The sequence below is a fragment of the Phalangium opilio genome, unplaced genomic scaffold, assembly GCF_054372755.1.
Source record: "Phalangium opilio isolate 3A_F unplaced genomic scaffold, DU_Popi_V2 ptg000003l_1, whole genome shotgun sequence".
Taxonomy (NCBI): domain Eukaryota; kingdom Metazoa; phylum Arthropoda; class Arachnida; order Opiliones; family Phalangiidae; genus Phalangium; species Phalangium opilio.
In genome coordinates this window covers 7,408,439-7,421,148 of record NW_028324145.1, presented here as the reverse complement: position 1 = coordinate 7,421,148, position 12,710 = coordinate 7,408,439, and the positions used below count along the sequence as shown (strand labels likewise).

Sequence of the window (12,710 nt, the reverse complement as noted above, 5' to 3'; positions counted from 1 at the left end):
AGCATATTGCATGGCCCTTAAGACTGCATGCTTATTTTCTATTCTATATATTACGTCATCAGGTTGCCGGCTGTCCGGTCAGTTCGTTATCGAGGAGACTGTAAGACAAAAAGAAGGTATAAAGGGAGGGAAGGGGGGTGACCTTAATTGCGATCCACTCGTTAATGCCTCGTCGAATTCCGGCCGGATCCGGTTGACCGTTAATAATCACTCGGTTCGTCTGCTTTAGTCTCAGTCTTATTTGATGGAGAATGATTTGATCCTATTTTATTTCTTTCCCGCGCTTTTTTTCCTTCTCTACGCCACTATTTGCTCAAAGGGAGAATAGGGTTCAGGCTCTCTCTTTCTCTATTTTCAGAGAGAGAGAGAGACGAAAATACACAAACTTTAGTCTGTACCGAAGGAATTGAGATTCCGAACGGAATAGTGGTACCAGCGTAATGAAAGGAACTTCATTTGGGTCGTCCTGCCGCCCACCATGTCACCACCTGTGGTGCGGGTTCAAAACTAAAGGGTCATTTACTGATGACGTGGTTTTTCGTAAAATATTTTTCAGTAAAATTGGACTCGAGCGAAGGTAACAGGTTGCATGTTGTTGGGTTAGATTATGTTACCCCAAATTTCAGATGGGCAATGTTTATACCAAGGCTTGGCGATTTAAAACACTTTTCACCAAAAGTGAAGACTTATTAACGTTTTTCATTATATATGAACAGGTTCAGGTAACGAATGACGGGTGCTATTTCAAACGCGTAGGACTGTTTTGCTTATCAGGGTTAATTATGGAACTTATGGTGGTCCTATATTCAGGGTGTTTCTGATAAGTCTGCCATAAATTATGGGGATGTTCTTAATTTGGGAAATCGATTTTGAGTCGAAAATGAAACTTCTATCTCCATTTTGCCACAAGGGACACTATTTTCGAGTTAAGATTGGTCAAAGTATTTTACGGATGACCCCTGAAGTTTAATTAAGAAACTGATTTAGACAATTATTTCTAATTTAATTAAGGGGTCATCCCTAAAACACTCCATTAAATCATAACTCGAAAACAGTGGCCTGGACAGCAAATTGGAGATAGAAGTTACATTTTCGACTCAAAATTGATTTCCCAAAGAACACCCCCCTTAATTTATGCCAGGACTATCAGAAACACTCTGTATACCTTAACACATTTTTCTCTTGGGCCTGAGCTCATACCTTTCGGCAGTGTACTATAAAAAGTTAACTACCAAGGATGTTAGTATTATTTAAATCATTGTATAAACGAAGAAAAACTTCTCCGTTCCTTAACTTCCTTCTTCCTCTTCAGGGGAAGAAAAACAGGAAGTCCACAAATAACCCGGGCTCTTTTTACCACGTAAAAGAAATCAGAGAAAATAGGGATGGATATCTATAGGATTGAAATAAGATTCGTAAAGACGTTGTTGGAAGAAAACCCATTCGGAGACGAACAGAGTAAGAAGGAGAGAAAGAGAGATCAAGTCCAAGTCAACACTCGTGTTTCTTGATCCATTGCCTGATTACATTATATTAGACGAATACCGGCCTAGTCCATCTCTAGCCTGATCATGATATAAATAGTTTAGTCCGTATATATTATCTTCAGCAAGGATATAATCCTCTTCTATCTCAAATGTCAACCTCTTTCCTAGCAAACAGTATATCCATGACCGAGCTAGAAGCCGGATTCAGGCAACAGACCAGAATAGACTTGGAAGACGTTGGGTCTGTCTGGACCAAGGCTTAAATCTAAACGATCGATTGCATAAAACTATACGACCAACCTATTCGCGTGGGCGGATTGAAGATCTTTAGGATTTTCCCGGAAATCTTAAATAGCCTTCCAGAGAAGAATTGACCGTGAGATTGAAGCTTCTCGGAATTTGTCTGGCCATTTTAAAATGAGCTTGAAAACCGAGCTAGAACATTACTAATTGGGGGCAATTTATAAGCGAGTTTTACTGATCTAGGATTAAATGGGACGTTGGCTTTTACGAACCGTAACTGCAGAAACAAGTCCATTAATTGAAGTTGTAAAGCGGGGTTTACGGTTTGGGTCATAAGAAAAGTTCTTAAGATATGTTCCATAAGTTTGTCTTTGGTCACTGAAAGCTTATCATGAAGTGACGTAGGTCATAGATTCGAGGTAAAGTGACGCCTGGTGAAGTGCTGTCAAAGGCTTATTACAGACTAAATAGGAAGATAGACGTGCAAAACCGCGTATAATCAATTCTCGGTTGTCGTTCTCGAACTATTAGCTCTCAGTAAGTCTCTAGTATTACGAAGACTAGGAAGTGCCATTCTTATGTCCATACAAAGGTTTGTAGAACGCAAAAAAGGGTTCAAACACAGATACTTGATGACGTTTATGCCTTGGCAATGTACCAAGCAACTTCCGGTGCGCGAGTTTGTATTAACTTTTTCCGGCTATTCTAACAAACGAATAATATCAACTAGTTTCATCGCTCTCTTTAATATATGTTATTTTTAATAATTGAAGGGACATCTCTGGGGTTTTTAGGGTATCCTATTCCTTTAAGAAAGCCACGAAAACACCTTAACGGCGACGTATAGTCAAGGGAGGTATAGAACAGAAAGAGCTAGCTAGCACTTTGGACAAATTGTTTTGGCAGATTGAGTCCAAGCAAGAAGGCGGTCTCTCGTATCATATTTCGTCCCATTTCTCATTTTCTTATCTGCTAAAATTTTGATTCTTCCTTTTTCCAGCAAGACCTATGATCTTTTATACAGTACATTCTGGCGAGGTTGTCCAACCGTCCGTCCGTCCGGTCCGCGTTCTCTTGTCGCGCGGGAAGAAAAACTATCGTCTCTATATGTACGAACGTCAAGTGAAAAAGAAATTCAGTTTCAGTTTCCTGATAGCGCGAGGTTTTTATGAAGAATGTCCTTTTCCAGTTCCACAAGGCAATAATAATTCTCCAAGGGTACAGCTTCCTATGTCGTGATCTCTAAGACGAACGCCTCCCCACGGGTGTTTTTAAAATGGTACAACTCAACATAAGGCTGGGTGTAGTGTAGTCTTTACAGAGCTTTTTCAATAGAGAGAGGCCAGAGCGGCGTAGTTTAATTGGCTCTTCCCCTTTCCACAAAAATGGCGACAAACTTAAAAGAGTGGAAGGCTTGTGGGGGAATGCATCTGATTGGTTAAGCGGAGGCATGACGTTTAATGGGCGATATTGCCCATTCCCTATTCCGAGGAAAGGAGTTTTTGAGGCGGGTTATCGCTAGTCCCCGCCCAGGCGCCTAGCATAGAGTTATTCAGTGCCTGCACGAGGGAGGGTGAAAACCGCCTCCGTTTATTACTGTGCCCCCCCCCCTTATCTACGCGAACTACGTCGCATATTTTTGGGAACTAATGCTGAAAGGAAAGAGATATACCCTTTTAGGGTTATTACCTTGTGAATTCTCGTATATCATTCCATTCGGAAGCCTCGAAGAAGGTTAGTAGTGAACAAAGGGATTCCAAGGGTGGAGAAAGTAAAAAGAGAAAGAATGAACGAATAGATTTATGTTGTTATTGAACAAAGAAAAATAGAAAAAATGAAAGGAAAAGTTTACGGCAAAGTGGATTCCTTCGAATAACGATGACAACCATCTTTCAGAGTTTATTATACCATTCCCTCCAAACCACCCTTTTATTCATTCATTGTTTTAGGAAAGTATTATGTCTAAATATTTATGGAGATTTATTTAAAATAAAACGTACAGATGCTTTGAAAGGATGCCTTGAAGATGAGTTGCGAATTAAGTCTCATGGTCAGCGACATAATTTAACTTCGCTATACTGACAAAACTAAATAACTATAAATGGGTATAAATTAAAGTTTATAACGACAAATATTTAGCTACTTCACTTCTTCATAATTCAACGATAGTAAAATGAGAGGAGTAGAATGGAGAAGCAGTTATTAGTATAAAATATTTGAAGGGTGGAACAATTATAACTGGTATTGAAAAATAATTGAATTAAGTCCTGAGTCCTGACTGACTGATTATCAACGTTCAGCCCAAATGACTCAATTTAGAAGGCTGAAAATTTGCAGGGTCGTTACACTTAGGTAGTAGGTACGCACTAAGAAAAAAAATTCCAATCCGCGGTCATCTTGAAAAATGGCGGCCAAAAATGTTGAAAACCCTTCTTTATGAAATAACTTCCAAGGTTATGAACCGTTCTCAGTTTCTCACTAATATTTAGTACACTGGTTCCTTATATCCTATAGACGGGTCTTATGGCATCCATTTTCCCTCCGCCATCTTTTAAAATGGCGGCATAAAAAGTAATAAGAATGCCCGGAAGAGCAACGCTGGTTGCCTTTTCTGCTAGTTTTAATAAATAAAAATGTGTCACCTTAGTTTATATTTCGCCAATCGATAAAATATTTATTACAGCAAGGTTTAAACCCAAAAAAAAAAAAAAGAAAAAGAAAATATGGTTTACTTTAGCGACAAAACTAATTAATAGGAAAAAGTAATTAATTAACCCCCCTCCCCTCCCCGGAAGGAAAAAATATGTCGAGACACAAATTTGTTTCTCGATAATTGTTGAGAAATATAGCAAGAGTTTGCCCGAAAAGGCCCTTCTTTACCAACGTGTTTGAACAATGAGGTGAAGATAGAGCAAGTTGGGACCCCAAAAAAGAAAGAAAAAAATTAAACCCATGGAAGCGGAAAATTAACAGAACAGGGGGGGGGACTTAGAGCAACCCAGGAGTACGCCAGAACGCACCAGTGTACACCGCCGAAAAAAAAGGGCACAAGAAAAAACGCAAACAGGAAGATTTAAGAGTATAAAGGGTCACGTATTATAGGGAATGGAATAAGGGCTAGATAGTTAGAGCGCTATTCAGGCAGGCTGAAACCTTAGAGAACTACTAACCGCTTTGCTACATAATTTAGTGTTTAGCGTACGCGTCAGTGGTTCACCCTACCCTACACGTAATGTCTAAACCGGTGATGAAGAAAACATATAGAAGGGTACAGAAAAGAACTATCCCGGGAAGCTGCTGCGCAGAGTGAGATGGGGATGGGGGGACCCATCTTGAACGAGTTATTTAGTGCATAGATCCGGACCGTTACACGAAAGGCAATTTCTAGGGGTCACAGCGTGTTTTAGACAAATAATATTATGCAAGGTGCATGTAACAAAAAAGGTGGTAGTCTCGAAGTACAGTGATTTTGAGTAGAAAATGTGTAATAACATTTTACCCCTATAAACTACGAATTATGATTGGGGTACTTTACGCAAGGCCCCTTAATTAAATAAATTAGAATTGTCTTTCAGTTTCTTCAAGAAGTGATATCTAGTTTACTAGGGAGAAGGTATAAGATGCCTAAGTATTCGTGCGCCATAGTCCCAGTCCCCCTTTTCAAAATACAAGGGGGGACGTTCGCCTCTCCTCAGTCGGAAAATAAGTAATTTTCGACATTCGCGTCGCGCTGACGTGAATTTTCAAGAACCATTGAGATGCTGGTTGTAATTTAGAGGCGGGGATTAAATCCGGACTACGTTTGGACTGGAGATAAAGCTGGAAATGTGGCAAATTTATACCTTCTCCCTAGTAAACTAGATATCACTTCCTGGTTTTCTTACTTTAAGTTTATAGGGTCATCCCTAAAACACCCCAATCATAACTTGTAAACGGTGGCTTGTACGTCAAAATGTCATGGAACATTTTTGACTCAAATCACCCATCGAACATTTTTCACTCAAATCGCCCATAGAACAAAAACACACTGTACTTCGGTCCTACCACCCTTTTTGAACATCCTGTATAGGAAAACAACACCAACACCAGAAAAAGTTTACCCCGAAATGTATAAATAATATAGCATTCCTATGGCATATTTTTTGTCTATAGTTCTGTGTCAAAATGGTGAAATGGCCAAGGCAAGAGAAAGGCCCATCCCAAAGTTTCGCGGCCAAAAAAAAAAAAAAAATGGAGCCCTTTCGATCGACAGGTTTTTTCTGGGAATAGGAGCCCATATAGACATATACATATATATAGTCAACAAACCTTTTTATACAACAGTCACTTTAAAATTTAAAACTAGCTACTATATAGATCTTTTTCTTCATCGGTGCGTTTTTAAAGCTCAAGTTTTTGGCGGGTTTTCATAGAGAGGGCCTTTTGGGGATCGAATTTCCCTGTATGCGGGGAATTTCGAAGGTGTTTTATAGCTTATGTAATATAATAATAAAATGGATGGTAATTTAAAACTATCTATATGCAAAACTAAAAATGATGATAGAAAAAAAACCGCAATTATTTTAACTTTGTTTGTATATTAAAATATAGCAGTAAAGGGTAGCTGCAAGTCAGAACCGTCTTTAAGACATTATGTACGATACTTATTTTCCTTTCTTTTGTTTGGTTCTTTGATTATTTATTTATTTATTTGATTATTTATTTATTTATTTGATTATTTATTTATTTATTTGATTATTTATTTATTTATTTGATTATTTATTTATTTGTTTGATTATTTATTTATTTATTTGATTATTTATTTATTTGTTTGATTATTTATTTATTTATTTGATTATTTATTTATTTATTTGATTATTTATTTATTTATTTATTTGATTATTTATTTATTTATTTGATTATTTATTCATTTATTTGATTATTTATTTATTTATTTGATTATTTATTTATTTATTTAACTTATCTGCCTTTGATACTGGCCAAACAAGTACCTCATACCTCAGTACTTTTCAAATCCAGCTAATAAAATTCTATTTGAAACTATTCACATTTTGAAAGATGGCGGAAGGTATGCGCACGCTCCCTTTCACCATCCGGCTTGATCAAGACTTCCTGTTTTAATATGCAGGGTGTTTCTGATAAGTCTGCCATAAATTAAGGGGGAATGTTCTTTGGGAAATCGATTTTGAGTCGAAAATGTAATTTCTATCTCCATTTTGCCACAAGAAACACTGTTTTCGAGTTATGATTTGATGAGTGTTTTAATGATGACCCCTTAATTAAATTAGAAATAATTGTCTAAATCAGTTTCTTAATTAAATTTAAGGGGTCATCCGTAAAATACTCTGGATGCAATCTTAACTAGAAAACAGTGTCCCTTGTGCCAAAATGTGATACAAGTTAAATTTTCGACTCAATATCATCCAAAGAACATACCCCTTAAATTATGGCAGACTTATCACAAACACCCTGTATATATACTTTTGATATTAACTTCGGTGTAATTTACTTCAACGTTGGTTCCTTAATAACATAGGCAATATATTAATTACCCTTCGAACGCAAAGGTGAAACCTTATAGGCAGCTTATAGTACAAAGGGAAGCCAACAATTCCAAAGCTGGTCTTACGTAAAACCTTTATAACAATAACCCTTCACTATTAAAGTCTCCCGTTATGGTGGTTATAACGCTAGAATATTAATTACCAAAGTACCTTTATAACTATACTGTAATTTAATCTTAAAGAAAGGAACTAAATTCAAACTTCACAAGTAAAGTAAAAGAAGGGCGCCAATTTAGCTATAATAATACCAAAATGGGGACTGCACGGGGAGGAGCCCAAGTTGATTGAAAACTTAAGAGAGAATTGTCCCGATGTCTTCGAGCCACGGTCTTTTCAAAAATCAAGAAGCAAATATATTTTGACATCGTTAATCTACGCCCCATTAACTTGGAAATGAGAAAGAGCCCGAGAAAAATTGAATGAAAATAAAAGAGGGTTAGTGTTAAAGCGTCGTAACTGATATCAAAGTCATTTGAAGTATTTTGATTTAAAGGGATACACCGGGATACATTTTTTCTTTTTTAATCGAGAGAGCGTCTAAAATAATGAATATATCAGTTGGAACCAGGTTTCTATCTACAATATTAAAGAAGATACAAGCAATTAAGTTTCCGTAATGGATGGCACTACGCGTTAGGCTTCTCCTCGAAGTACTGGAGTGCTTCTATTGGAAGAATCCGTCAGGTGGTACTAGGCGCCCAATAGGGGTACTTCCCAGTGCTTCACCGAAAAGCATAACGTGTAGTGCCATCCATTACGGAAACTTAATTTCTCTCGTATCTTCTTTAATATTGCAGATAGAAACATGGTTCCAATTCGATATATTCATTATATTACACGCTCTTTCAATTCAAAAAAATAAAATAAAATTCTAGGGTGTCGTATCCCTTTAAAACATCGTAAGTGAAATCAAAGTCATTTCAAGTATTTCGATTTAAGATGAACTGCAATTTTACGCAGCACGCTTAGATCAAAAAGAAAGCCGACTTTAGTAAATACAAACACGAGCATCCGCCGGTTGTGGCGTGACCTCTAACTGTACTTCAATTTAATGTCAATTAAAGTTAATACGTGTCCGTGAAAGAGCTTCCCTCTTATTTGATAGATATAAAATATGAATCTTAGTAGTTTAGTTAATTAGCTCGGTATTCTTCATACGATACATCGATATATTCTTGTACCAGCCCTTGAATTTATCTTCCCAATATTTTTGTTTTTGTTGAATCAAGAAGGGATATCTAATTTACTAGGGAGAAGGTATAAGTTACCTAAGTATTCGCGCGCCATAGTCCCAGTCCCCCTTTCAAAATACAAGGGAGGACGTAAAAGGAGACCGGGCTATTTCGCTGCCTCTCCTCAGTCGGAAAATACGTAATTTTCGTCATTCGCGTAGCGCTGACGCGAGTTTTCAAGAACCAATGAGATGCTGGTTGTAATTTAGAGGCGGCGGGGATTATCTCCGGACCCACGTTTGGACTGGATGGAGATAAAGTTAGAAATGTGGCGTATTTATACCTTCTCCCTAGTAAACTAGATATCGCTTCTTGGTTGAATCATGGATGGATGCAACGCTGCTAGTTTCCAAAACTTGGATTAAATCTCGTAATCCTTTGGTTTATAAGAAGCTTAAATCGTTAACAAAAACAACCTAGATGTTTCTCGCGCTCATGGCTGAACAAGATATTGATTATTTTTCTGGTTTTTGTTTTAGAGGGGCTAATTTATCGTGGCCCCGAAAATATCAACACGATAATAAAGTTATTTCTGGAGTCTGGACACAAAACTATACCGAGAACGTATATTTCATTAATTTCAATTTGGGGGGATAAGGTTTAATTAATATAAATTTCAACTTTGGTGCGTGGTGTCCATAAACCAGGAAGTCTTGTATTTCCAAATTACTTTATGTGGTAGGATCAGCTACAAACACAAATACAGGGTGTTTCAAAAATGGTGGTGGGTTGGTTCTATGAGAAATCAATTTTGAGTCGAAAATTCAATACCTTCTATGACATTTTGTCAAAGTTATGATCTGACTGTTTTAAGGATGACCCCTTAATTAAATTAGAATTATCTTTCAGTTTCCCACTTAAATTTAAGGGGTCATCCATAAAACAGTCTTGTTTAGGGTGGCCCTTGGGGCAAAATGTTTTAGAAGTAAGAAGTTACATTTTCGACTCAAAATCGAAACACAAGTCCTTCGCGCGACTTCGGTTCTACAACCCTTTTTGGAGCACCCTGTATACTACATCTTCTACACCCCCATCCCCTCGAACAGATCTTTCTTAAAATGTGTACACCAGAAGACAACAACAACAACAAAAAAAGCCGAAATAAATAAATAAAGTACAAATCGAAAACCTCCTCCCCAAAAACAATACATGGATGTCTCGATTTCCGACTCTGAAGAAATAGAGAAGTAATAGCAGCTACGTGCCTGCGACTGAATTAAAGTCTACTGAAGAATAAAACGGGGTGTCAGTACTTTATAAAGTAGAAAAAAATCCACAGGGGAAAGTGTCTGGTAGGTCATTACGTAAGAAATAAAGAATTGGGAGTTACTGAACTTGGGTTGGTTTCAAACCGAAAACAAATGATCTTAAGCCTAACGCCACCACGCTTTGGACTGAACATAATGCTGACTCCTGTTTTCGCCACTTCTTTTGGGCTGTCGCTCTTTTTTAGATAACACAAAAACTTAACCCCGCATAAAATACAACAGTAACCTTTTGTCTACGTTCCTTTAAGCTTGATTTATACTAGGCAAAAAAACATGTCACCCAAAATGTAATAAACTTTTGCTTTAAGCCTAATCTTAAATATTGTTTCTATCATAAAGTACTACCGTTTTATAGAAAGTATGAAGGTAAAGGGATAGTACTCTTCAATTTTGACTAAAATCAAAGCTTACTACACACTGCCAAAGCTTTTTTTGTTTTCAGTACGTGGTCATCTAGAGAAATTATAAAAAAAATGTAAATAATAAAAACCTTCCGTTTTGAAGTACAAATACAAGCACCAGTACAAGTACAAATACAAGCACCAGTACAAGCACAAATTCAAGCACCCGTACAAGTACTAATACAAGTTTGTAATTAGCTTCTCGAGTATCAGTTTTGTTCACACTTAACTTTGGAAGCGTTTTGAATCGCTTCGAACCGGTTTCTCATATAAGTGTCCATCTTCCTATTAAGTTTGAATTAAGTCTTTAACAGAGCCTGACCATGGCGTCGCTTTACGAGAATCTGTGACGTGTTCACCTACGTCACGTCGTGACATGAACTCATGGGACATATATTTATACATATTTTCTATTTTCATATAAAAATGTTTCGATAAAACCTTTAATAATGGATTCATACATAACATGCTACTATCTCTTTAATATCTCTAAAAGAACTTTTAGCATTATTACATAGACTCCCATACTAGACAGTCGGTCGACCGCGGCTTGGCGTCTTCAAAATCAATAAGCCAGTGTGAATTTTTCTACCCTAAGAGAATCTAAACCCATCAGAATGCAAATTTCGGTGTTATACTAGAGATTCAAAAGACCTACAACCTACCCTTCCGACCAGGCTCTATTCAATGAATACCTAAAAAGTAAAATCCCAGCTAAAAATCGATGGAATGTATCATAAGCTCATAAGATATGTTCACCATAAGTTTCTCACTGGTTACAATACAAACTGGTGCTTGTCATGAAATGAATGAGGTAGGTCATAGATTCGAGGTAAAGCGACGCCTGGTGACTGGGGCGTTGTCAAAGGCTTAGTACAGACTAAATAGGACCTAGATGGAAGTCCTGCAAAATTAACCACCGAGTGTAGGACTTCAATTCTCGCTTGTCGTTCCCGAACTAGCTCGAGCTGTAAGTCACAACCACTACGAAGTATATTGAAAGTGCCATACTTATCTTATAACATATTTTATAAACTTATGTGTTGCACCCCAAAGTATATACACCTTAAATATGACACAAGCTCCGAAGCTCCGAAACCCCGGACCCCTTTCGACTCTAAAAAACCTCTCCTGGGGCATCTTGATATACATATAAAAAAAGTGAATCTCGATCCGAGAGACAGAGAGGAAAGTATTTAAGAGATAAAAAGATAGAAAGAGAGAGAGAGAGAGAGAGAGAGAGAGAGAGAGAGAGAGAGAGAGAGAGAGAGAGAGAGAGAGAGATAGAGAGAAAAAAAAGAGAACTTTTAGGTATGGTTTCGTGTTAAGGAAAAAATTACCACCCTCCAAATTTAAAGGGGTGGAAAAAAATTCCAGTGACATTAACCCTATGCTCATATTCTCTAATGAACCATAATTTATCCACCTGCCTTCCTTTCCTTCCTACCAACAAAAAAATGTTTCCTTTAAAGTGACAGTGAAATGAACAAGATAAATATTGCGAAGATTTAGTGGAAATATTGGGAAATGAAGAAGTGATGCGCAATGATATGAAGTCAGTGCTTATCTATTAGAAGATTAGCTTTGAAAATGTTACCGCGCAAGTGCGATTTTGGCTGTTGTTGCACCTAATTTACCATAAATTACTCCATAAAATTATCGCTTTTTGAAAAATATTGAGATTTCCCATATTAAAGCGTTTAATTGTAATTACCTCGTCGGATTTTCCGATTCATCGTGGCAACTGAACTCTCTGCAGTCAAACTATAGCTCGGGGTGTACAATATACCCAAGGTATCAGTTCATGACGCAACAACGGGTCATCCAATTCAACAATACAATCGTTTAATGGTTTACGCAGATAGAGGAAGGACAATTGTACCGGTAATACCGGTAATGACATGGCGGTAAACGTAAACGGACAAAATCAATTTTATCATACACAGTTGCAAAAACACTGCAGTTCACTATCTCTTCATGGGATAAAATAAGGGGATTGTAATTTGCTTTGAACCCTGTCGATATATCGATTTCCGTGGGAGAAAAACTTTAGTTACGATTTTTCTTCTTCCTCTCTTTTTTTATATGCCACGGAAACGGTAACTGAGAACCCGAAGAGTAGCTCTCTCTTCTTTCTTTTTTGTCTCTACTACAGAATTAGGTATAGAAGAGGGTCCCTCATAAAATGCCAAGAGTATATCACGACTATTACCGTAGTTACACATATACGCCCTTGACGAGGCTTCACCTTCGACGAGGGACTGGACATCTTTATACACCATCAGGAATTTCAAGAATGAGATTCTGTGTTAGACTGTTAATAATAATAATAATAATGACTAATAGGCTGGTCAACGTGGCGTGGCAAAGGAAAACAAACACTGCTAAGCCTATTTTAGCTTTTTCAAATTAGGCCTAACAATATTGTGCCTCGAGACCTTCTAAGGTAAAGCGAGCCTAGATTTTTCACGTTTGCTTTTCTTTCGAAATATCAGCAGGCTGGTCAACGTGGCAA

The 12,710-nt window shown here is 37.3% G+C and overlaps 1 long non-coding RNA gene across 3 annotated transcripts in view; it reads right to left on the bottom strand.

The window, feature by feature from the left end:
• LOC149717450 (uncharacterized) overlaps window positions 1-12,710 on the bottom strand; it is a 208,973-nt gene that overhangs the window by 65,301 nt on the left and 130,962 nt on the right. The window lies entirely within an intron of this gene.